At 46.8% G+C, this 11,047-nt stretch overlaps 1 long non-coding RNA gene across 1 annotated transcript; it reads left to right on the forward strand.

The window, feature by feature from the left end:
* Positions 1-2,893: 2,893 nt before the first annotated feature.
* On the forward strand, positions 2,894-4,410 carry LOC108638732. The gene is made up of 3 exons (XR_001920052.2): positions 2,894-2,941; positions 3,692-3,776; positions 4,262-4,410. It is a non-coding gene; the product is annotated as an uncharacterized LOC108638732 (long non-coding RNA).
* The last annotated feature ends 6,637 nt before the right edge of the window (positions 4,411-11,047 follow it).

The following is an 11,047-nucleotide window of genomic DNA, read 5'->3' on the forward strand; positions in this document are numbered from 1 at the left end:
AAAAAAAAAAAAAACAACCACCCCAACTAACTCCTCCAGGAGCGAAGCCAAGGGGGTGGGGGTGAAGGGGGGAGCACCGCGCTGCCACCGCCGCCTCCTCCTCCTCCTCCCGGCGCCAATTCTCCGCGGCGGCGAGGGGGGGGAAGCAGCGCAACCCCTCCCCCCCTTAAAAAGAAAAAAATAATAATAATAAAAAAAAAAAAACCAATACCGGGATAATCCAATTACCCTTCCGGGAAGCCCCTCCGAGCGCTTCCCACTCCCAACCCCCCTCCCCTCCGAGCCCCCTCCGGCCCGCCGCCCTCCCGAGGCGGGGAAAGAGCCCCCGTCCCTGCGCTCCGCTCCGCGCCTCCCCCCGCGGCTCACGCCGCCACCGTCATAACACCTGAGCCCCCCTACATCACCACCCCGGCCGCCCGCCCCGCGCTTATCTCATCTCCCGCGCTCCCCCTTCCTCCGCGCCGCTCTGCCTCGGCCGCCCCCCTTCCTCCTCCTCCTCTTCCTCTCCTCCCTCTCTCCCCCGCGTTTTTCTCCCGGTGGGCGTGCGAGGAAGGGAGAGCGCGGCGCGAGGGAGGAGGGAGGGGAAAGGGGCCCGAGCCGCTTCCGCGTCTGCGCCACAACCGCGCGGCCTCCTCCTCCTCCTTGTCCCGCCGCCGTCGTCTGTCGCACGCCGGCCGCGCCGGAGCCCCGTGAGCGCGCCGGCCCCGCCCGCGCCGGGTCCGAGGCGAGGGGCGGGAGCGCAGCGCCCGTCCGGGAAGCGCGGTCCAACAACGGGGCGGCCGTCGGGGGAGGGGCACGCGTGCGGTACAAAAGGGGAGGGGAGCGCCCGGGGGGCGGGCGGTGCTTGGGTCCGTGAGGGCGGCGGGTGGGCCAGGGTCAGGGCTGGGCTCGGCCCGGCCGCCATTTCCCGCCCGAGGGTGCGCGGGAAAAGATAAATCGGGGAGTCGCGGGGTTGTTTTGGTTGGGGAAGAGCTGCGGGACCGTCGGGTCCGACCTGGGGCTCAGCGCCACCGTGTCAACTCAGCGCCACGTCCGGGCTTTCCTTACACGCCCTCCGGGGATGGGACGCCACCGCCTCGCTGGGCAGCCCGTTCCGATGTCCAGTCACCCTTTCGGGGAAGAAATTCTCCCAAATGTCCAACCTAAACCTTCTCTGAGCCCGCTTCCTCTCATCCTGTCACTTTTTACCGGGGAGAAGAGACTGACCCCCACCTGGCTACAACCTCCTCTCAGGGAGCTGTAGAGAGCAACAAGGTCTCCCCTGAGCCTCCTCTTCTCCAGGCTGAGCCCCCCCAGCTCCCTCAGCAGCTCCTGCTGCTCCAGACCCTTCCCCAGCTCCGTTGCCCTTCTCTGGATGCAAATGTTAATATTTTTGTTAATAAATATTAACAAATGTTCACGTTTATTTGATGTTAATAAATGTTAACGTACCTGTCGGGACCAGGTATAAATCATCTGCTTAGGAGATGTGGGGAGTGAGGTGTTTTTTTTGCAGGTGGCCATGAAGTGTGTTTTCCAGAGGCAAACGTGTAGCTCTAATCACAGAATGGGTCAGGTTGGAAGGGACACAGAGGGTCACTTGGACCAACCTCACTCCTCAAGCTGCGTCATCCCAGAGTACACGACACAGGATTGTGTCCAGATGGTTCTGGAATGTCTCCGGTAAGGGAGACTCCACAACCTCTCTGGACAGTGTTCCAGTGCGTGGTCACAGCACAGTAAAGAAGTTCTTCCTCATGTTCTGGTGGAATTTCCTGTGCATCAGTGTCTGCCTATTGCTTCTTGTCCTACTGCTGGGCACCACCAAGCAGGGCCTGGTCCACTCTCTGGCACATTCCTTGCAGATACTGATAGATATTGATGATGTCTCCTCTCAGCCATCTCTTCTCAAGGCTGAACAGGCCCAGCTCCCTCAGCCTTTCCTTGTACAAGAGATATTCCAGTCCCTTAATTTTGTAGCCTCCACTGAACTCGTTCCAGGAATTCCATGTCTCTCTGGTACTGAGAAGGTACAGGCTTGGCTGCTTCTCCCAGAGCAAGTACTCTCTGTCTTTTTCCTAAAAGGCATGTCTGGCTCTCCAGGAATTCCCAGTGCTGCTGTTTGCTGGTCCATGAGGAGATAAACTGTGGTGTGCCTGCCCTGCTCCCACCCTCCTCAGTACCTGCCATAAGCCAGAGCCCACTCCAAATAATGCCTCTTTTGTGGGCCTGTCATAGTGTAAAACCAAGAGAAAACCTTTGAGAAAACATGGTGGCATATTTAACATAAATAAGGAATTGCAACCGCCTTTCGCTCCTAGAAAAAGTGAATTCTAATGCATATACAAACCTCTATTGCAACCTTGCTACGAAAAGGACAAATGTAATTTTAAATTTAATTACCTAAATGGGGAAAATCCTTCCGTTACTGGCATAGACCCAGGCAACATGAATTTTAGTAATGTTGGTTACGACTATCTTCTTTTTGCCCTAAAAAAGGGAAAGCTACTGCCCATGTGCATTTAAAAAACCCTCATAAATGTATGTCAGAACAGTTTTACTTAACAGTAGCAAACCCATGGTATTGACTCTCCATCCCTGGAAGTGTTCAAGGCCAGGTTGGATGGGGCTTGGAGGAACCTTGTCTAGTGAAAGATGTCCCTGCCCATAGCAGGGAAGTTGGAACTAGCTGGTCTTTAAGGTCCCTTCCAACCCAGGCCATTCTGGGATTCTGTGATTCATTTCAGCTACCAAACGGGGTTGCAGAAATGACCACTTTGTTTAATCCCAGCAATTTAAGCAGCTGTTCTTCTTGCAGTGCTTTACCGTGAAGGAAGACTACAGGCCCAGCCTTGAGGAATTTCTGCTCAGCAGCAGTGCCACAGCCAGTTCCTGGGGAAAATGACTTAAATCTCTGGGGCCTTGTTACATTCCCACAGTTAACACATTTGAACATTTTGCTGTGAGTCTTCAAATTGATGTGGTTTTTTTTTTCAGTGTAGAAAAAGTGATTCAAAATCTACCTGCGCTTTCTCTCTCCAAAACTAACACTCCCTAAACTTCAGTACAGGCAGAGATACCAGTATTGCAGGTTTCTGGGACTTGTATTTTAGGTTTGCCCGTTCTACTCCTATGACAAACACTTGCACAGGGAGCGAGTGCGATGCCACTGCTTGCATTGCATCCAGTTGTACAAGTTTCAACCTGCTGTTTGGCTTTGGCTCCTCCAGACAAGAGTCTTGCTGCTCCAAACCGTCCCTTGCAGGTTGGATCGGGCACAGATGAACAGGAGTTGGTACATGTTGGCTGATGGAATTAGCCCTGCTACCTGTGAAGGCTGGGAGCTCCTGCTCCTGAGTTATTATGCAGCTTTATCACAGCACTGCTTATGTTGTAATCCAGCAAGTGCTTGATCTTTTACCCGCCCAGGCACTGCAGGCATCTTTAATTATCCGATGGTCAATTTGCATGGGAGCTTTTGCTGAAACAATAAATTCATACCTCTGTTATTATTTGGTATGAGTTTCTGTATCAATATTTATATTTGGGGAAAACCAAAGGAGCTTCCTGCTAGCACTAAGACAAAGGAATTGCTTCAGAGCAAGTTCAAGAGTCATCCAGCACTAAGAACATCTTCCAGTTCTTCTCAGGGGAAGAGCAATTATAGCATGTGGTGGGAGAACATGTGCTCCAGTGCCTCTTTTCTATGCAGGGATGAGGAGATAGAAACGTCTTGTCTGATGAAAAGCACGTTTTGCAAGGCTTGACAAATGCGATGTTCACCTTGAGCCAATGTGGTATGTATGATTTTAATGTTGGTAAGATTGTTTCTGCAACTCGTCTTATAAAATTCCAGTCAAACAGCTCACTGTGTATGTTCAGCTGATGAAGGAACTGGGTGCTTACTTCAGATTAGAGGGGGAACTGCTGTCTGGGGGGGAAGTAGGGTGGGAGAATGTGCCAGAAGAGGCTGTCTCTGCCTGTGCTTGTCCCTTTGCTGCTGCAATGCAGCTCCCTCACCCCTCCAGACTAAAGTGGAGAGCAGAAAAGCAAGATACTGATGGCACACTTGGAGCTGTAGAAAGTCCACGCTCTTGCAGGGCATTGGGAAGCCAAATGGAAATTGAGGAAGCTCAGCTGTACTGGCAGCACTGCTGTAACATTGGAAACAGGTCCCTTCCCCTGAGCATGGGTTCGGCCTCTCCACCCCCACTACTCCCATTCCTGTGCCAGTTATGAGATAGCTGTTGCAATCCATGTATCTTTTCTGTTTTTACTTTAGGAACACTGTGAAGTGTGTACAGTATCTTCTATCTGTGTTTCTTTGTATGCTACATGAACTAAATCCCGAATAATCCTGTGGAACAAGGAATGGTTTCATCTCCCTGTCGCAGATCCGAGGTGGAGGCACAGACAAAACAATACTTTGCAGGGAATTACAGTACCAGCTTAGAAGAAGATCCAGGTTTTCATCATGACTCCTGACATTTGTCCTTGCCAGTAAAACATATCCCCCTTTCAATGCCACAGGATGTTTTATAATAGGGGGAAAAAAATGTTTTAGCAGAACTGTTCTACATTAAAAGGAAGCATTTATTTTCATTGGTATCAGCTCAGTGAAGGCTTGACCCTGGGATCACAATGGGAGTTTTATCCTTGACTTTAATGGAAGAATAATCAAGGTCTCGTGATATTACATCCTAAAGAAAGGCAAATACTGCAGTTTGTATCAATAAGATAAATGTCTCACATTTAGTGTAAGCTGCTATATTCTTGCAATAAATGGTTTATTAGATTGATTAGATGTCTTAACTTCACCTCAGCTATTAATCACTTTTGGCAGCTGTTTACTGCTTTGTATACTTTGAAGTAATGGAGATTATTCCTTAATTATCTCATTGCAGTTCAGTCATTGTTTCCTAAATAGTGCCATTAGAATGGTAAATTGCAACATTAAAACAGTGTCAATACAGAGTTATGGAGTTCCCATTTTATGACGCATTCATAAAGTTAACACAATCTACTTAAAACATGGCTGTGATTTCCACACAGTGACCTATTTGATATGGCAGAAGAGATTTGGATGAGAAAACAGTAGAACATTAAGTGTGCCGGGACTCTGCTTTCACCAAAGTAAAACACAGAATATTCCCTGCTGGAATATATGTGCATATCAGAATTTATTAAGCCAGTGCTTGTTTGATCACCTTCAGTTTCACCAAGTGCTGTGAATTCCAAGAATTTTGTGCCTTTGAATACAGCGTGTTTGTTTCTGTGCAAAAAGAAATGAGAAAACTCCAAGCAATGCTATCATTTAGAGGTTACCATTGTCATTCTGCAGAAGGATAAGAGAGTACAAGATCAATCAGAAGAAAATGACTACTTTTAATATTGTCTTCAGATCCGGCAGCAAGTCATAACGTAGCAGTTGCACAACAATTTCCATTCTGAGTCCCTTTTCCAGTCAACTGTAACTGTCCTGAACTTTAACATTATGAGTTGTCTGTTTCAGGCTGAGTTGTTTGGGAGGAACCAGTACTACTGTCAAACTGAGAAACATTCATGAAACCTGCTTTCAAATACTGTAACAGAAATTCTCTTCCTTCTTGCTCCGCGATAAAGGCTTTTGGGGAAAAGATAGCATTGCAAATTATGGGTAAATGTGGGGATTTTATTCTCCTTGACTTTTTACTGTGCATATGATAGAAAATGTGGATCCTTAGCTTGGCTTAAAGTAGCGCTGAAAAAAACTGAATGTGATTTTTACTAACGTTAACAATTTATGTTCAACCCCAAATTCCGGTAGACGACTAATCCAGAAACTTTGATTAAGGAAGCCAACTAAAATAAGGCCTGATTGTGCCAGATATCAGACACACACATGAGAAATAATGCCTGAAAAGCGTTCACCCAATGTGAAGCAAACATATAATTAAAATTCCTGGCCATAATTTTGGTGCTGGGCTGAATTCAGCTGGTGACCCACAGGTAGAAGGCTCTGAGAGCTCATCACCTGGTGACCTACAAGTGAGATATCCAGTCCTTCCCAATTGCAAATGCTCCACCTTTGCAAGACAGCCTGCTCTCTTTTTAGCTAGCAACCGAATCGTGTTCCAGCCTTTTCAAAGGTTGGCAAAGTTTCCCATTCATGTGCTCGTTGCATCTTCTGCTTCATCTGATCGAGTTTAAAGTCTCCTGCTGCCCCAAGGTGCTCATCAACATCTTGGAGCTGGAGAGGAGCTGCCACTAGAATTCAGCCAGCAGAGACATTTGTAACGAAGCTTCCACTCAGTCGAGACCAGCTGACTGCAGACAACCAGGTAAATTCTTTAGCCTAAATAATTTGTCCTAAACCTGATCAGGGCCTACTCTGAATCTTTCAAACTCCAAAAGCAACAGCACAGGGCCAGAAACAACAATTTAGGAGGCAACAGCAACTTCAAGAAGTGCAATTGCTTGTTTATCTGCAGCCTTAGACTGTATCTGTTCTATGGAAAGGTGGTGGAAGCCTAGCCATGATGATGGATGCCCCATCCCTGGAAACATTCAAGGACAGGCAGGGTGTGGCTCTGAGCAACCTTATCTCGTTGAAGATGTCCCTGCCCGTGGCAGGGTGGTTGGATTAGGTGACCTTTAAGGGTCCCTTCCAACCCAAAAGATCCTATGATTCCACAGCTTTTTGCTGTTGGTAAGAGGTGAGAGGTGGGAATTCTGTGTCCTCAAGGGACCACAGCGGAGACATGACAACAGTAGCAGGACTTCACTTTTGATTGTTCTGCTGCTTCACTTGAGGACAGCAGTGGAATAGGATAGAACTTGGCTCTGCCCTTATCTGGTTACCCATTGTGAGCACTCTGTTCTCCAGTATCCCACTGCAGTGCTCCTGCCAATGCGGCTCTAGAGGCTTGTTTTCCATTTCAGTTTCACTGGTTGTCAGATAGTTTATCTCTGAAACAGATATAACAACAGCTAATCTCGTGTTATGGTTCTGTGCCTGTTTATAACTCCTATTAATATCAAATGTGGAAAGCCTGGGAGTAGATTTTATAGGGCACTGGGGTAACCAGTTACTGCACATTCCCCTGAGGCTACGCAGCTTCGAGTGTAGCAGCTTGTCCTTTCCAGACTAGGTCATGATCATCTTAACTCTGGCATTCCCTATTTTTTGGGAATTCGACTTTGTGCTCTTGATATTCTTCCTGAGCAATGATTAGTAAGCAATTGATTTTGCTCTGTGATTTATATTTACAAAGATTCCCACTGATTTACAAGGGGCTCCATAAATAAGCTCTACCTTGTGCACCAGCTCCAGTGAGGATTTCACAGCACTCAAAGGTGATTGGCTGGACTTTCATTGAAGGGAAATAGGATAAGAACATGATGTTCTCATGACTCTTAGAGGTTTATACTTTTAAATGCTTATAAACGTTCAGAATTCTCATTTCAGTTGTTGGTACCCATTCTTGAAAGCGTGTGTTTTATCCCCCAAATATGGGAAATGTTAACACAACACCTGTTTCAGTGAGGCATTGGCCCACACAACCCCTGTCACATATAAAGCAGGACAACAAATACCTTTTTACTGATAGGTACGTGGTGGGGTTGCTGAGTTCATAAGAGCAATGGTCGATACACGCCGCGTTAGTGACACAGTTAATGGTCTCCCATTAAGCACAGTAAACACGGGAAGGTATTTGTCTACCCATTCTGGGGGAACCAGGTGACGAGCTGTGAGAAAGTCCTGGCTTTGTGGAGGATGAAACAGGATAAGAAAGTCATGACAAAGGCCTGGAACAGCCCTCGGCAAGGACTTTGGGTCATCCTGGCACATGGAAACTGTAATTTATCCTGGGAGTCACTACTGAAATCAACTGGTGTGAGCTATGAAATAATGCAATAGTATGAATAAAGGCAGTAGAATCTGGCCTAATTGGGAAATAGAAAAGGAGGAGTGAGGAACACGAAAGGTCTTGTAAGTGCAATGTCCTGTCATCTGAGTCAACTGATAGTCATGGTAAGTAGCCATCTAATTTATTTTTTGAAAGGACTTCTCAGAAGAAAAACCTGCTGACTGTTGGAAAAGCAAAGTCAAAACGGTTAAGAATTGCAATGAGAAATTCTAGTCAGTGCCTAATTTTATGCCTTTCATTTCAAATTGCATAAATGGTAACTTAGCTTTTGGCCTCGTGCCTAGGAGAGCACCTGAGAACACATCATTGCATCATCATTGAGAGTCTATTGGCCTTCTTTTAATTACGGGCTGGCTTTGGAAAGTGAAGTGGCATGGTTGGTTAAGGCTGATACCAGACCTAACTAGCAGTGAGGGACTACCACAAAAAATGCTGGCATAGAAGCCACAAGCTCCCTTTGAAGCCTTTGGAGCTATGGTGCTTCCACTTGGACCGTGAGATTGAAATTTCGTTCACGCTGCTGCTGGTGGAACAGGAGAGCGTCAGGAATGTGAAAGAGCATTTCTCATGTGGTGGGATGGTCCATGGGGCTGGGAGTAAAGAAATTAGAGTCAAAATGGGGAGGTCTGAGTGAGGGAAAGAGGACAGATTTACGAAAGGAAGCCTTAGGCATGTATGAGTTTTGTGTGCAAACTATGAGGGAGAAGGGAGTGGTAAAGCAGAGGAAAGGAAAATGGAGCAAAGAAGGGGTAGGGATTAGGAAATCCTTAAAGAAAAGCTCCTAACAACTCTCTGCATTTCAGTCCTAGTGGCTTTCCCCTGAGAATTTCAAACGTGGGGTGGTCTTCAGCACCGGGTTGCCGGAGAGCTGCGAAGAAGCTCGGTGATGTTTGCTGGGAAGAGGAGCCTTAGATGTCGGAAAAGCGGGGATGATTTAAAGGATTTATGGGGCTGCACTTGGGAATAGTATTATTCTCTTCTCCAGTTGTCCCTTCTGCTACCTGTGTAATGAGAGGGAGCCCAGTAGACACCTGAGTGGTTCTCGTTGGTTCCCCAACTGTTGGTTCCCCAACTCTGGCCACCCACAAATAGTTTGGAGTAATATCCTTCAGTTTTCACTGTAGAATTTATATTCCAGTAAAAGGAATTGAATCCATGAAAAATGTTCTCTGATAAAGATCTACAAGTAACAGAAGGATCTAAGCATCAGCAAGAAGCCCTTATAAAGGACAATCAGGATGAAATTAAGCTTAATAAAAATATTTGATAGTGAGATCAAGATAATTCAATAATCTTGTCAAAATTAGTCCCATGGCGCTGGATTCTGCACAAAAAGTAGTGGGAAGTGACCCACAGCATAAAGATCTACAGTTCTAAGTGTAAAAGGAAATACAATTTCCTGTGGAAAACCGAAACATAGAAAGAATAATTCAACTGCAATTACACGGGCAATTTCTGGCAGGGTTGGGTCTACCCAGTCTGCTCCCTCCCCAGTCTGAGGTTGAAGCTATCCTTTAAGATCTTGAAAATCAACGCAATAAAGGCACAAGAAGGAATATGATGTGATAAGTTGTGTACTACTCCTAGAAGACAGGCGAAGTCCATAATTCCTGGTCCTATCCCCCACCTATCAGAAGCAGAAGCCCCGGGTGGATCAGTGGGATGTGGGAGCTCAGACTCAAAGGACTCACAGATCATGTGCTTTCCCCTCATGGAACCACAGTGCAACAGTTTGTTAAAAAGGTGCCAAGTGTGAAAACACACCCGATGCCGGGTCGGTGGGAAACTTCCACTTGTTTATTTTTGGAGGTGCCATCCCAGCAGGACACTGCTGAACTGAGACTCTCACTTGAGCCATTCCCAACTTACAACCTGTCCCAAGCCACCAACTTAACGAGTGCCATGGCTGTCACAGACTGGGCTGCAAGAGGAAGAAATAGCTGCAGCACTGTTATCTGGAGACGTGTGGGCAGGCCTGCCACAGCAACAGACTTCCCACAGCCGCAGAGTGGGGAGTGCTCTGGAGGCTGGGATGCCGTGGTAATTCAATTAATTGCTTCTTCAGCTTGGTTGAGAGATCAGACTATGAAGCACAAATATCTGGAGCCCAGTGATTTTTTCTTTGTCTACCACGGGGGAGGTGTTCTTGCACGTGGTTGTCTGTCAGATGCTCAGCTGCAGCACCTGCATCTCGATGTTCTCAGGTGGTTTTCTCCGAGGTTCACTGCACAGCTATTATACATTTCACTTTCCCTTGGGTCGGTAAATGAAACATTTGCCTTGCATACTGGCATTGTGTTCACTAGGGGACGTGTATATGACTGGGTACAAGCCAAACTGGTATTTAGAGGCTGTGATAAAGCTGGAAAACTGCGTGGCAGTGTCTTGGTCCAAGCATCGTTTGCAATGCTTTGCCCCTGGCCAGTCATCCCACAGCTCTGAGCAGCAGGAGCGTACTCCATCCCATTTGCATGCAGGGGAGACTTTGAACTGCCTGAATTTTCCCTTGGCTGAGGGCCCTCTGCAAGATCCATGCACCATTTAAGTTCTTTATGCATTAGCTTTTACCAGAATAGTTAAATAATTAAGACAGTCTGTTGACCAATATACTAATAAATGAATGACTTGGGCTTCCATTGGCTGCTATTTATGTGACTGTGTGGGTTGTTATTTGCAAGTATTTATACTTGCAAGTATTTATACAGCTCCAGCTACAAGTGGAAATGGTGGAGTCATGGAGAAATAGTACTTTTTGGGAGAGCTGGGTTTTGACCTGGTGGGGAACCCCCAGCTCTGTCCCTAAGGAGGGATTTGTGGCTGAGGGGTTGGGTTGTATTTGCAGAGTGACTGGACCTGAGACAAAACCAACAAGCAGCTCTAGGACACCTGCTTGACCTGTACTGCTTTGATTTAAGGAAATTAAACTCTAACCCATAGAGAAAGAGCTGAAATCCTGCTGCTTTTGGGAATGTTATTTCAATGTACTTGTTCAGTGAGTTTGGCCTGGTAGTTTACAATTCAGAAACCCCGGAGCATTTGTGAATTGTGAGGGAAGTACACTATTCATTATCTGCTGTCAGGCATTCATCATGCCAGCGTAAGCTTCAATCCTCTCATCAGGATGCAGAACATTACTTATGACCAGTCACAGGCCATGA

The sequence above is a fragment of the Manacus vitellinus genome, unplaced genomic scaffold, assembly GCF_001715985.3.
Source record: "Manacus vitellinus isolate BGI_N305 unplaced genomic scaffold, ASM171598v3 scaffold_12_pilon, whole genome shotgun sequence".
Taxonomy (NCBI): Eukaryota; Metazoa; Chordata; class Aves; order Passeriformes; family Pipridae; genus Manacus; species Manacus vitellinus.